The sequence below is a fragment of the Balaenoptera borealis genome (genome assembly GCF_965194805.1).
Source record: "Balaenoptera borealis genome assembly, chromosome: 6".
Taxonomy (NCBI): domain Eukaryota; kingdom Metazoa; phylum Chordata; class Mammalia; order Artiodactyla; family Balaenopteridae; genus Balaenoptera; species Balaenoptera borealis.
In genome coordinates, this window is record NC_138863.1 from 89,639,322 (window position 1) to 89,651,858 (window position 12,537).

The 12,537-nt window shown below is 33.3% G+C and overlaps 1 protein-coding gene across 1 annotated transcript in view; it reads left to right on the plus strand.

Moving 5' to 3' along the window:
• LRP1B (LDL receptor related protein 1B) overlaps positions 1-12,537 on the plus strand; it is a 1,905,856-nt gene that overhangs the window by 1,691,631 nt on the left and 201,688 nt on the right. The window lies entirely within an intron of this gene.

Below are 12,537 nucleotides of genomic sequence, written 5' to 3' on the forward strand. Positions count from 1 at the left end.
GGTGGATCCTACCTCTTGCATTTGTATCATCATCTGAGATGGCCGTAGTGAAATGAATTTGAACACAATTCTGATACAACTAGGGTCTAACATGCGAAAGTTTTTTCTCTGTGCTCCCAGAGTCAATAACCTCAGGTTAGCTATTTTATAAAAAGCATGGAGGGGTAAGGCAGAAGGGTTAAGTATTGCTTTAGCATAAATCAAAACTGTTTCTAAAAAGACAGATCCGAAAGGTAAGATGAAACTGTCTTCTTATGTTAGCGTATGCACATGCTATTAGCATTTAATGAATAGAAACAATAAAACGCTATTTTCATATTGTTCTAGGCTTCATTTTTCTCCTTAAATACATACGATTGTTCATTTATCCAATGGTTATTTTTCATTCTTAAACACGGTGGGGAAAAAGAAAAAAGATAATAAAAGCATCTGTTCTGTTTTAGTAGATGACAGCAGTCATTTAAGTTAGCATGTTTCTGAAACATTAATATTTTCACTTAAGATCAATTATTTTATTTACAGTTATTATTACTTAACATTGCAGAAATGGAGAACATATGTATTCATTTTGTTTAATGCATTTGATTCTATCCTGAATATGTCAACAGTGAAACAGAAATAAAGTAATAGTTGTCATGTGTAACTCATTTTTATCAACATTTATGAAATATTAATTGAGGCTATTTTTTAGGTGACTGCACCAAACTTGGCATTGTTGGGGAAGCAAAAAACCATTTAATCTAGTAATTGATTAGAAAAGACAGAGTTTGTCCAAACTAAAGACAGAAACTTCAGGCTTCTTAGAAAAAATTGTGTTAAATGCATTTGCTAGATTCCACCCTACTGTTAATTAACTCTTCTGGGAGAAATCAAAATGACGAAAATCATTTAGGTTCTTTGAAATTCCATTATATTGAACAATACTCATGAGCTATATGTATAATCACAGGCAACAATAGGTCATTAAGAGTTTTTTTTCTAGTACTGTCTCCATATAACTGTGTCTTCAGGACATGCAACCAGTATGGCTTATCACTTTATAGTATCATAAAACCACCATTTCTCACTTTGTGGAATTGACCTTCATAATCAATTCACAAAGCATCAAACCACATCCATCACCAGTTTGTCCATAACACTTATCAAGGACTTTTTCAGATGAGTTTATATTACTGGCTATTTTGCTCTCTTGTCTTTTGTATTTTTGTTTACCAAAGCAACATGGAATAATGACATATTAGCTATCTGAAAAATTTCTTGGATGAAATGTTTTTTTTCTCTATTTTACTCTTCTTCTTCCTCACTTTGATGTGATTTAACTGTTTTGGTATGTTACATTGTTCAAACTGATAATTATTAATCATCATAATAAGAATAATGCCTAATATTTATGTGGTGTGTACCGTATGGCCCAAGAAATGTGTTAAAGGCTTTATAATGATTACTTCATTTAATCTCCTTATTATCCCTATTTTATGGTTGAGGAAAATGAGATCCAAGGAGTAACTTACCCCAAATCCTACAGCTAACAAGTGGCGGAACTGGAGCTTGAATCCAGGGTTATTTGACACCAAAGCCTCTGCTCTATGACCATAGCATGAATCCACATCATTTTTTCTATATAACAAGAAAATATTTAAATATTTTCCATTATAAAGTTATATAGAATTCTCCTAGCCACAATTATTGCTTTAAGTTCCAGACCAGTATACAAATATATACATACATACAGAAAATGGGGGAAAGGATGAATAAGGGTTACCATGTAATTTATCTTAAACCCACTCTAAAATGTTACCGTGGACAGGTGCTAATTTAATTTAAAGAAACTTCTTCTACATCATATTTTAGCATGGCATTTTTCAATCCTTATTTTTGAAGGAGCTAAAAGACCACCTCTTTCCCCTTTCTTCGGTCTTCAATACATATAGAAATGCCATGTATTTTTGCTAATTCCGTTAACACCCTTGTGGGATAGTTCCTCGTTTGATGCTTTATTGAGTGGGAAAGAAACATAACACTCCTTAAAGATTAACCCTATCAAGCTAAGGCCTTATTATTTGAATCTGAGTTACATGTTTCTTTGTGGGTGAGAATGGGCCTTGTCTAGAAGAAGGGATGTGTTTCACTATTTCACATGTCAAGTGGCCTAGCAGGCTGTAGTGTAGACTTGCATTAAATACTGTTGAGAAACTGGCCCATTCGTTGTTGCAAAACCTCCATTTGCAACCCATTTTTATTTCAGTTGCCGTCTGTACTTTCTTAGCCCAGTGCTCAGTTTAGGGGGAGATTCTTTTTTACTCTTGGAGTTCACCTAGCCCTTACATCTTATTTTTCAGCACCAATATTTGTATTTATCTATAGTTTTATATCTAATTGTCTTCTGTCAGTTCTAAAGTTCCAGGATTATAGTTTGTTTTACCTTGACCTAAATTAAACAATTTGGTTTGTTTTGCTTTTAATTGTGTAAATAAAACCAATGTAGAAGCACACATGCAAGGGAGAGGGAGAGAGAGACAGACAGTCACTATAGAAACGCCTAACAAAACAGAGCACAGTAACTTAACACAAACAAAGTACACATGTAGTATAGGGAACTAAATAACCAGTAATGTGCAAATATTTTTAAAATTATTTGATTTTTATATTTACCAAAATATCACATGTTTATTGCAGTCAGCCCAGTGTAGCTTTTGAGATCTTACGAGTACTTGCAAATTTAACAGCTAATGCTCAATATTTGTAAAAAATTGTATGGTAATCATTTCTAGGTTAGCACAAGGAGGCTTTGAAATCACTTTGAATAGATGTAGATGAAATATAGTTTAGGAGTCTTTGTCCAGTAATCTAGTCATGGTGAGACTTTGAATTTAAAAATTAAATTAACTACATAGTTTCCCATCTTATTACAGCTAGATTTTGAGATGGTTGTATTTGAGTCCATGAAAGCTACATTTGGCACGTTTGGATTTAAATTGAAAAACATTTTTAAAACACCTTTTAATTCTATTTTGTATAAATATAGATTTAAATCTATGCTACCTTCACAGTTGTAGCAAGATACAGTGGGCCTGTCTTATCCACAGGTTCCACATCAGCAGATGTGGAAGGCCGACTGTACTAAGCTATTTTGTCTAAGGGACTTGAGCATCCATGGATTTTGGTATTCGTAGGGATCCTGGAACCAATCCCCTGTGGATACCAAGGGAAGATTGTAGTTTTAACTTTGTTTTATGAGTTGTTAATAGTTATTATAAAATTATTTCTTTTTGCCTGAGGTTGTTTATTCTTTCCTCACTCTATGCCCAAATAAAAGAAAGCTTTTTAAAACGTAGATATACACACTTCTACTAGACTATTGATGTTAACTACTCTTGGAAGGCTGTTACACTATTTATTACAATATTGGGCCAGCGCCACATTTGAACGCCTGACCACAATCAGTAGACTACTCCAACTGTGGCAGCTCTGGGCTTTTCATTAAGAATCTCAGTTTCAAACTTTCTTCACCTTCTACCTGCCATTTTCTATTTTAGGAATGAAATGAGCATTTAGGGATTTGACGGATCTGTACTAGATTCATAATTCTTTGTAACAGAGTTGAAACTTTTCTACAATTTGACTCTCATAAGATGATATCAGAATATGTCTTTCCATTATGTTCTCTCTCCCTGGCTTATAGTTTAGATTCTCAGTGCCCTAGATCCCTATGAAACATTCTTTTCATCAGTTTTATGCCTGGGCTTTCCTGGTCAACTATGAACTCACCACTCCACTCTCTAGAATCAGCTGTTTGTGCTGCCACATCGCTCCTCCCTGTGGTCTCATTTCCTGCTTTCTTCTCCTACATCATTTCGACTTACCTAGAATTCTGTGTCATCAAAGAGAGTCTTGCTTTCACACTGGTTCAGAGTCGTTTGCTGCTTTTGAACAGTCTTGATTTATAACCAACCTGCTGCTTGGCTAATTATTTTTACTTAATGCAGTCGTTATAATCACACTAGCTGGGGCTTGTGAAAGGAACTTGAGCTTCCTACAGTAGCTTTGTACTTTCCACAGCCTGGATTTCAAGCATGACACTGAACACACTTAAACCAAAAGACAGAACCCGTCAATGCTTGCTTTTATTTTCCCTTAAATGTCTGATGAAATTTGAATTGGGTTACTCAAGCTATGAGAATATAAGAAAAAAATATATTTTTTAAGTTAAAGCAAGTGTAATACATATTAAATTATAAGATATTTCAAACACAAAGACTTGCACAGAAAGTTACACAATTATATACCTGTACCATTTTTAATAGACTTTAACATTTGGTCTAAGATATCTCTTAAAACATCTAAATCCCTACAATAACAACTAAAGCCCCCCTCTATCCTTTCCCCTTAACCTTCCTCCCCTTGTCCTGAAGTGGCTACATATCATTCACACGTATTTTTTTTTTAATTTTACTGTATTAGTGTGCATTTATTAATATGTACCTGATAGTTTAGAGTATTTTAAAAGTTTACATAAATGGTATTATATTTTCTATATTAATTTGAGGCGTAAGATTTTCTAGTAGTACAGTGTATTCATGTGAATAACATATTTCCATACTAAAGATAATTTCTGCATGTCTCAATTATTACACATTTGTTGGCAAATAAGGTACAAAATGTTTTATTCAATCTGTGCTATAGACACCACGAAATCTCAGTTCTCTGCTCAGTTGCTTTAATTGTTACCTTAGATGAAAGTTTGTTAAAAGCAGATGTGACAACATCTAGAGGCAGGAATCTGTTAACCCTACAGGCAATATTAGGCTAAATGTTATACTTAGGATGGAAGGCTTGGAATGAGCCTGAAGAGGGAAGCTCTGATACTAATGATTAACTATAGTAAAATAATTCATGATATTTGAATTAGTGACTTGTGAATTTAGTTACTTTCAAAAATAATTTCCACTTAGAATAGCATTTAGTAAATGTTAGTTCTATGATTTCAAGATAATCTAGGGGGGAAAGATCTGTGTTCATACATGCAGGAAAGGATGATATACTAAATTTTGTACCTTGGAAAACAGTGCACACTTACATATATTTTGTTAAAACATCTGTTACTGTTTTTAATTAGTGTTTCCTGAATTTAAATATAGGTTACAGATTTATGTATTTTGATTTGTAACAAATTATCTGAACATCCTCAAGTGACTTTACCCTGCTACGTGGCTGTGACTTTTTTTGGGAGGGGTGGGGTGAGGGGGTTTATTGTTGAGGGAGGCTGCTGGGAGACTGATTTTAAATTTTCTGACATGTGGCATCATAATATCTCTTAGTTATTTGGAAGGGTAGGATTATATATGTTTATGTTAGCAGGTAGGGAGGAGAAAGGGCCTCTAATCCATACATTCTTTGGACCCCTTTTGGTCTCTGCTACCTGATTGGTCTGATCTGTAGTAACTAACCTGTGCTGTGGAGTGCTGGCATCACCACTCTTTGCTTGAGTATAGGCTCAGCTATTTGTCTCCATGATTCCATTCTTGGTGAGCTGCAACCTGATCTTAAGTTTCTGCTGATACATGAAACCTCTTGAGCTAAGATCTTCATGGAGACACATGATCGTGCAAATCTCCAGGTCATGTCAGGAGCCAGGGAGACTGCCTCATGCTTACCTACCTAGCTACCACCGCTATTAATGTCATAGGATCAGTTACTCCTGAATTTTGTTGACTGTGTTATACACTCGACACTAGATGTTTCTCCTAGAAGCTTGGCATGGCCCCAAGATAAAAACTTTGGCTCCAATAGAGCCCTTGAAGAAGAGCCTCTCTGTAGGAATGGGACCAGGAAATTGTCTTCTAGCTTTTATACAAATAAATGAATGAATTACATGTGACTGAATCATTAAATAGTCTAAGTGGAACACATTTGGTCTTTTTATAAATTATCTTCAGTAATTTTTATGCATTGATCATCTCTCTACCAAAAGGATGTACAATTATTTGGTGATGTTTTATTTTTTCTCTGAATAATGAGAGGAAACTGTAAGATTTAATTTTTATTGTACAAAACTAGAAAGAAGCCCACACAATGAGTCAGGAAGCCTGCCAAATATTCCACACTCTGGATTGATCTGAAGTAAAAGCCAGGAGAGTAAAATAGCTTTTTGCTTGTTGAGGCTTATAGTTGAGTTTGTAAAGGAGGGGAACTACATATTTGTTTTAATAAGAACTGGGTTGTGCAGTTGGTTTTGTTTGTTTGTTTGTTTTTTTAAGAAATCGAGTCACAAATTTAACATTTCTGTGATATTTTTGTTTGAAAAACTTCATCCTTGTTATACTGCTCCCCTCATCCTTGGCCAAGTATATTTGATTCTCATAAAATAAAATAACACACATACATATGCACAAACCCTAGTTGCAGATTTATAGCAGTACCTAGGAAGCATACGTATTAGATGCTGTATTAAAAAAAAGTATGAAATGTAGAACTTTAAAAATTTGCCTCCTATAACCTACTTTTAGAACAAAAATATGTGTGTTTCTTTTAGTTTATAAGATTCTGTTCACATATCTTTTGGGCTGGCAATTTCCTTAGAGAATATTCTATCATTTATATTTTCAGGTGTTATTTAATGTTGTTTAGTACCATGTATATATGATTATACTGTATATTAATGAATGAAAGTAGGTAAAATGAAAGATTATATTGCTTCTTCTCAACAGCAACACCTGATAATGCACCTCTACGTAGAAGGTACTTATGTTTATTCCTTTAAGAAAACTTAGATTTGTGCTTATATGTTAAGATCAATTTGAGGATCCAAGTGGTATCAGACTTTGTTTACAAAAAGACTATCCATTTTCAGCCATTAACATTTCAGGACAAAATATAGTAACGCATAAGAAATGACCTATTGTAGAGTTGTGACTGTAACATTTATTAGCTTTGTGATGTGTATGTAGGAGACAGATGTGGTATAGAAGATGATTCTGATAACCATACTTATTCTCCAATCAGTGTTAGATTCAATGCCTGGGCTGCAAAGCCTCTGGGCTAGATTTTTTATGTCATCAGGCCACTGTTCGTATATGGTTCCTTGTTCAGAGTTCATATGGGAAATAATGGGAGTGGAAAGAGAGGTGACGTAGGGTTTAGTGTGAAACAATGAACTCTGTTACCTCTTTCTGGGTTATGGATGCCAGAGTAAATTATTACTTATTTTTATTTCCATTTGAAGTCTTAACCTTCTAATTAATATTTTTATTTTTCAAATCCAAAATTCTTGAGAGGTATTTTTAAAGGAATATGAACAGAAATTCTTCATGATGAGTTTCCTTTGACCGAAAGCAGAATTGACGTGAAAAATATTATTTAAGGGCTAGAGAGATAAAATAGAGAGTGGATCTACCCTGTGACCAGAGATTTCTCATTCCTATGGATCATATCCACATGAGTACAACACTTCCCATCAAAATTCTATGTTCTAAGAAAGAGACAAACCTCCAGTATATAAATATTTCCCTTTTGATACAGTTACTGGGTTTTGACTAATATTTGAAAAAAAGCAGAATATAAACTGATACTAGTTATTAAAGTTCAAGCAAATCTAATATGTTTTCAAATAATATTTTTGATTAATGGTATTTGGGTTACATGAATTGTATTATCTTACTCAAGCAATCAGATTTCTAATTTAAGTTCATATATTTATATTTAACCTTAAACTAATAAAAAGTTACAGAATATGTGTATACCTGCAATAATATTATAGTAACCATTTTGCTGTAAATACTAATATCAAATATTAATGTTAAATTAAATATATGGTATTTTGTTTTAGTTCATTAAAATCAATTATTCAGGAATTGAGTGTATTGACAATTAGTGTTAAATACTGAGTGTTAAATATTGAGTGGCTGACTCAATAAAAAAATCCATATCAGAATGCTGGGAACTTATTTTTTATAAACTGCCATGCAGCTTTAATTAATTAAGCTATTGAAAGAGTAACATCTAACCTGTTTCAACTTGTTGAAGACGTTTCTAAAGTATTAATCTAATTTTTTTCTATCACCAAGTAAACAGTACTGGCAGAAATGTCATATTACTTAATAGCATATATAGCTATAGATCCACATTTTGAATATTCTTATATTACATTAAAAAATCAAATATGGAATCTGTTTATATTTTAGTCTTCTTTGTAATTAACTTCTGAATCCTAAAAACAAAATGTACTCAGAAAATTCAATATATTACTTAATTCCAATTAATCATGTTTTTCTATAAAAGATCATACAGCTATGTCTCTTAACAATTACATCTGTGTATCAGTAAGCTAGATGCCTCATATGGATATTTCTATCTGTTTCTAGAAACTATTCATAGATGGTGAGGTGTTATGTTACTTTATGGATTCCTATCCTAGAAGTTCTTTGGATGAACTTAGAGTTCTTGGAATGAGCATATCCCCAGTCCCATGATAATTACTGCTTCAAGAAGAGAATCTTTTGGATTCTCATATCTTCAGTTTGGTCTTTTATCGTTTAAAACCACAAGATCCTTGGTATAAAGAGGCACTGAGCAGTAGAAATCTCACTGGGTAACTATCAGGGAATCACAGAGGTATAGGAAACTACCTCTAGTAATCATAAAATCATTTTATGAACTCAGTACCCTGACAATTCAGCCAGTTCTTTTTAAATAAAGAACATTTTCCTGAGTCAGAGGGGAGAAAATTGAGAATCAATCACTTAAAATATGAACAAAAATTTTTTTTCTGTCTGGATTTACCATGTCCATTTCATAATATCCAAATAGAGGTAATTGCAGATCAGATTTGTTAATATTTCTTAAAATTATTATTGGGAACATGTAATTTAAAAGCCTGGTATTACCAAGAGATATTACCAATGGATATTGGTATTACCAATAGGGAATTTGAAAATTATGCACAAGGCTGAATTTCAAGGGGCTTTCACAGCAGCACCCCTGTTCTTTGCAGAGGAAAGCACCAGGACTTTTAAAATCTCTGGATACAATCAATTCATCCTACGACATACTTTGGGCCCAGATTGTATTACTTGTTTTCTTTTTAATATTTTGCTTGTAGAGCTAAGCTTGATTTTTATATCTTTATAACATGCATTTATTTTAAAAATTAATAAACATCTACTGAAAATGTTAAGTAAGCCATTATATATACTCAGGGAATTCAGAGTCTAATAATAAGGATAGTTTTGAAAGCTCATCATGCTAGGCATTGTGCTAAACTTTATGTGTGGATTATATCATTTAATCCTCACAACAATCCTACAAGAGAGGATGTTATGTGAGAGAGTATAACTATCATTATTCCTATTTTATAAGTAAGGATATAAGGCTCAGAGAGTGTAAGTAATTTTCCCAGGATTACCCAGGTAGAAAATGAGTAAGCAGAATTTGATTTCACTGGAGATGTCTTCAGCCCCGTGCACTTAACCATTACTCAGTAGAGCTTCCTTGACCTGGCTTAAATTTGCAATAAGGCAAGGAATTAAGATGCAGATACAAATGATCCTAGACAAATAGGAATGGATAAATGTCATCAGAAAAAAGTGCATACTTAAATAGCATTTTTTTTAATAACATTGTCACTAATAGTGAGTGGGCGTAGGAGTGACAGTAAAGGGATGCCTTGTATATAGTCAATTTGAAAGCAAAACAATGTCATTAAATTCTAGCTTGACACAATTCTAGTTTGACACTAGCCTAACAAAATCCAATTCTCTCTTTGTTAAAAAGGGAGATTAGTGAGTGTTGAGTAAAGCCCTATTTTCCCATGACCAAACTTTTCATAATGAAGCAACTAGAAAAAATGAAAGAACACTGAACAGGGGATAACCTTCTCAGCAGCCAGTCAATACTATGTAACACCCTGCTTATTCACTGTTAGAGCCATCTGGTACGTGATCCACAGCTTGCCATCCATGTCGTGCAGGTCACACGTTTGAAAATGTTGTCCTCCACTTGATTAACAGAATGAATGAACATGAATATAGATTTATTTTTTAGATCATGCATTTTCTCCTTCCTGAAACTTTTATAAATACATGTAATTGCTGTAGGTACGTACAAAGAGTATTTTCAGGAAATGGAGACATTCCTCAGAGTCTAACTCTATGCATAATGCAAGTCATTTAAGGAACTGCAACAGTGCTTTTAAAAATGGTATCTTCATTATATTCTTATTCAAAAGTCTCTACCAATCTAAATGAAGCATAAGTAATACAGACGCTCTATTAATAGATAAAATGAATTCTAGAATTATTGTTATCAATGGTTATTAATTTTGGATGACTAAACTATTATTAAAATAGATTAAAATACAAGTGACTACTGAGAAGAGAATATTTGCTCATGCTAGTATTACTCTTAGTATACTTTCGAAAACTTTCACCATGCAGAAGTGAAGGTTATTGACACTGTGCTTTGTTCCAATTTTTTGAAAACTTTAAATAAGAAAGCATTTTTTTCTTATTTTATGAAATTTGGTAATTAATCACTGGGCATGAATTATCTAGATTCTTTTTTGGAAAAAAGTCTTGGCACTAAATGCTGTATTTTTTGGCACTGAAACAAATGCAAGAAATGAACATGCTAAAATCTCTAGTTTGGAGCAGTTAAGACAAAAGTAAATTGACTAAAGGTATGACTCTTTTTCAAAAACTATCGGATGTTGGGTAATGGGATGGCAGTACCAGTCTTAAATCCCAGAGCTTTCTTTGTGCTCTTTGGTTTTCACAGCTGGAATTGACTACTTCTTTATAGTGCAAAATTATTCATCCACCCGGTTTCATTTTTTTGGCTCAATGCTGTGACTTAGTAATTTTCAGCATCTTACTGACAGATGGAAAGTGTTCACTTACCATGTTGCTGAACTAACACGGAATGCATTTCTAAACCACAATAAAGGATGGAGCTGAAAGTGTCAAGTCCACGCAGTTTCATCTACAGTGGGTATATTGTTATGATGTTCATAGAATCTTCAAAGGAAAAGGATCATTAGAGGTCCTCTGGTTTTCACCTGCTTTAATAGGGCCACATCTATCATTCCTAATCAAACAAACAAACAACAAAAATACTTCTCTTTGTCTAGGTAATATGCTAGAATCACACTATAAATTAAGCCTATTTTTTTTCCTTTTAAAATATTTCCAGTGGAAATATTGAATAACCAAACGTTATCCTTTGGGTTAAAGTCCTTTGTTTAAGGACTCAAATTTTTTTACATCCTTCTTCAGGCCAAATAATTTCATTTTCTTTAATCTCTCTGCATGTGTTCTATTTTCCATTCTATTAATCAGCTGTATATCTCTCTCCTGAAACCTTCCCAAGTTCTATGCTTTGGGTAAGATCTATGGAACAGTATGCAGCATTTTTAGTTATATATGTGCTGAGTATCTCCTGTTCTCCATTGCTGTATGCCCACTCTTGTATTCTAATACTGCTTCTATGTTGTTGCATTTTTAAAGGTTCTAATGAAGCCTACTGTCTCCCTTGCCAAATTATAAATTCCAGGAGGGCTGGATCTATATATCTTTCTAATCCCTAATATATCCAGTACCTAGTACAGAATCTGGCACAGATAAATATTTGAGGAACGAGTGAAGGAAGGAAATTTTAAAAATACAGATTTTATTTGGTTCAACCGAATACAATACCTTTCTCCCCTAAACCTGAACTTTGGGAATCTAGTTTTCTTTCTTTGAGTTTATATGTATTTTATTTCATATTTGTGAAGAACTGCTTTTCCTTCTGATCAATTCAATAGTTGGGGCTTGATTAGTGTACAAAATCGGCTAAAATTGTAAGGGAATTTCAATAAAGAGAATCACTGACATGTTCTGTCAAACTTGTACAATGAGATGTGCCTCCTCTCTGTAGGAAGAAAGTGTGCTACGGCAGTACAATCAGGCAGCTTTCTGAAAAGAGCCTAAAACTCTGGCGTCACTGGCAACAGAGCTCCATTCTTGATTTCAAAATTCGTTAAGTGGATAGATTCTTCAGGTCTCTACTATTTCCTCATTTGTAAACAGATATAATACTTTTGTCCTTAGAAAGCTGATGAGAGGGTTAAAAGAAATAAAGGTATATGAGTACCTAGTAGATGTATAAGTACATAATAGACCCGCAGAAAATATTTTTTGTCCCTTTTTTCAGAACTTTTTGCTACATATTTAGTATTGACACAGGCTAAAACAATTGCACATTCTGTAATGGAGACAGAAGGGAACAAATAAAAGATTTAAATAAATACTATGAAATTTTATGACAATAAAATGGTTCTGTGAAATCTTGCTTTTTTTGTCAGAAGAGAGGAAAAAATAAAGCGTAGAGTTAATAACAAAGAGTTGGTGACTTAAGAGAATAATGCCCAGTGTATTAATAAATGTTAAAGAACATATGACTAGTATGAATCTTCAGGTACATATTATATGGTATCCAGGAAATCTTAGATTCACAATTCTGTATATTCACTACACGTCCCTGTGAGTCCTGTTTGTTTAACAG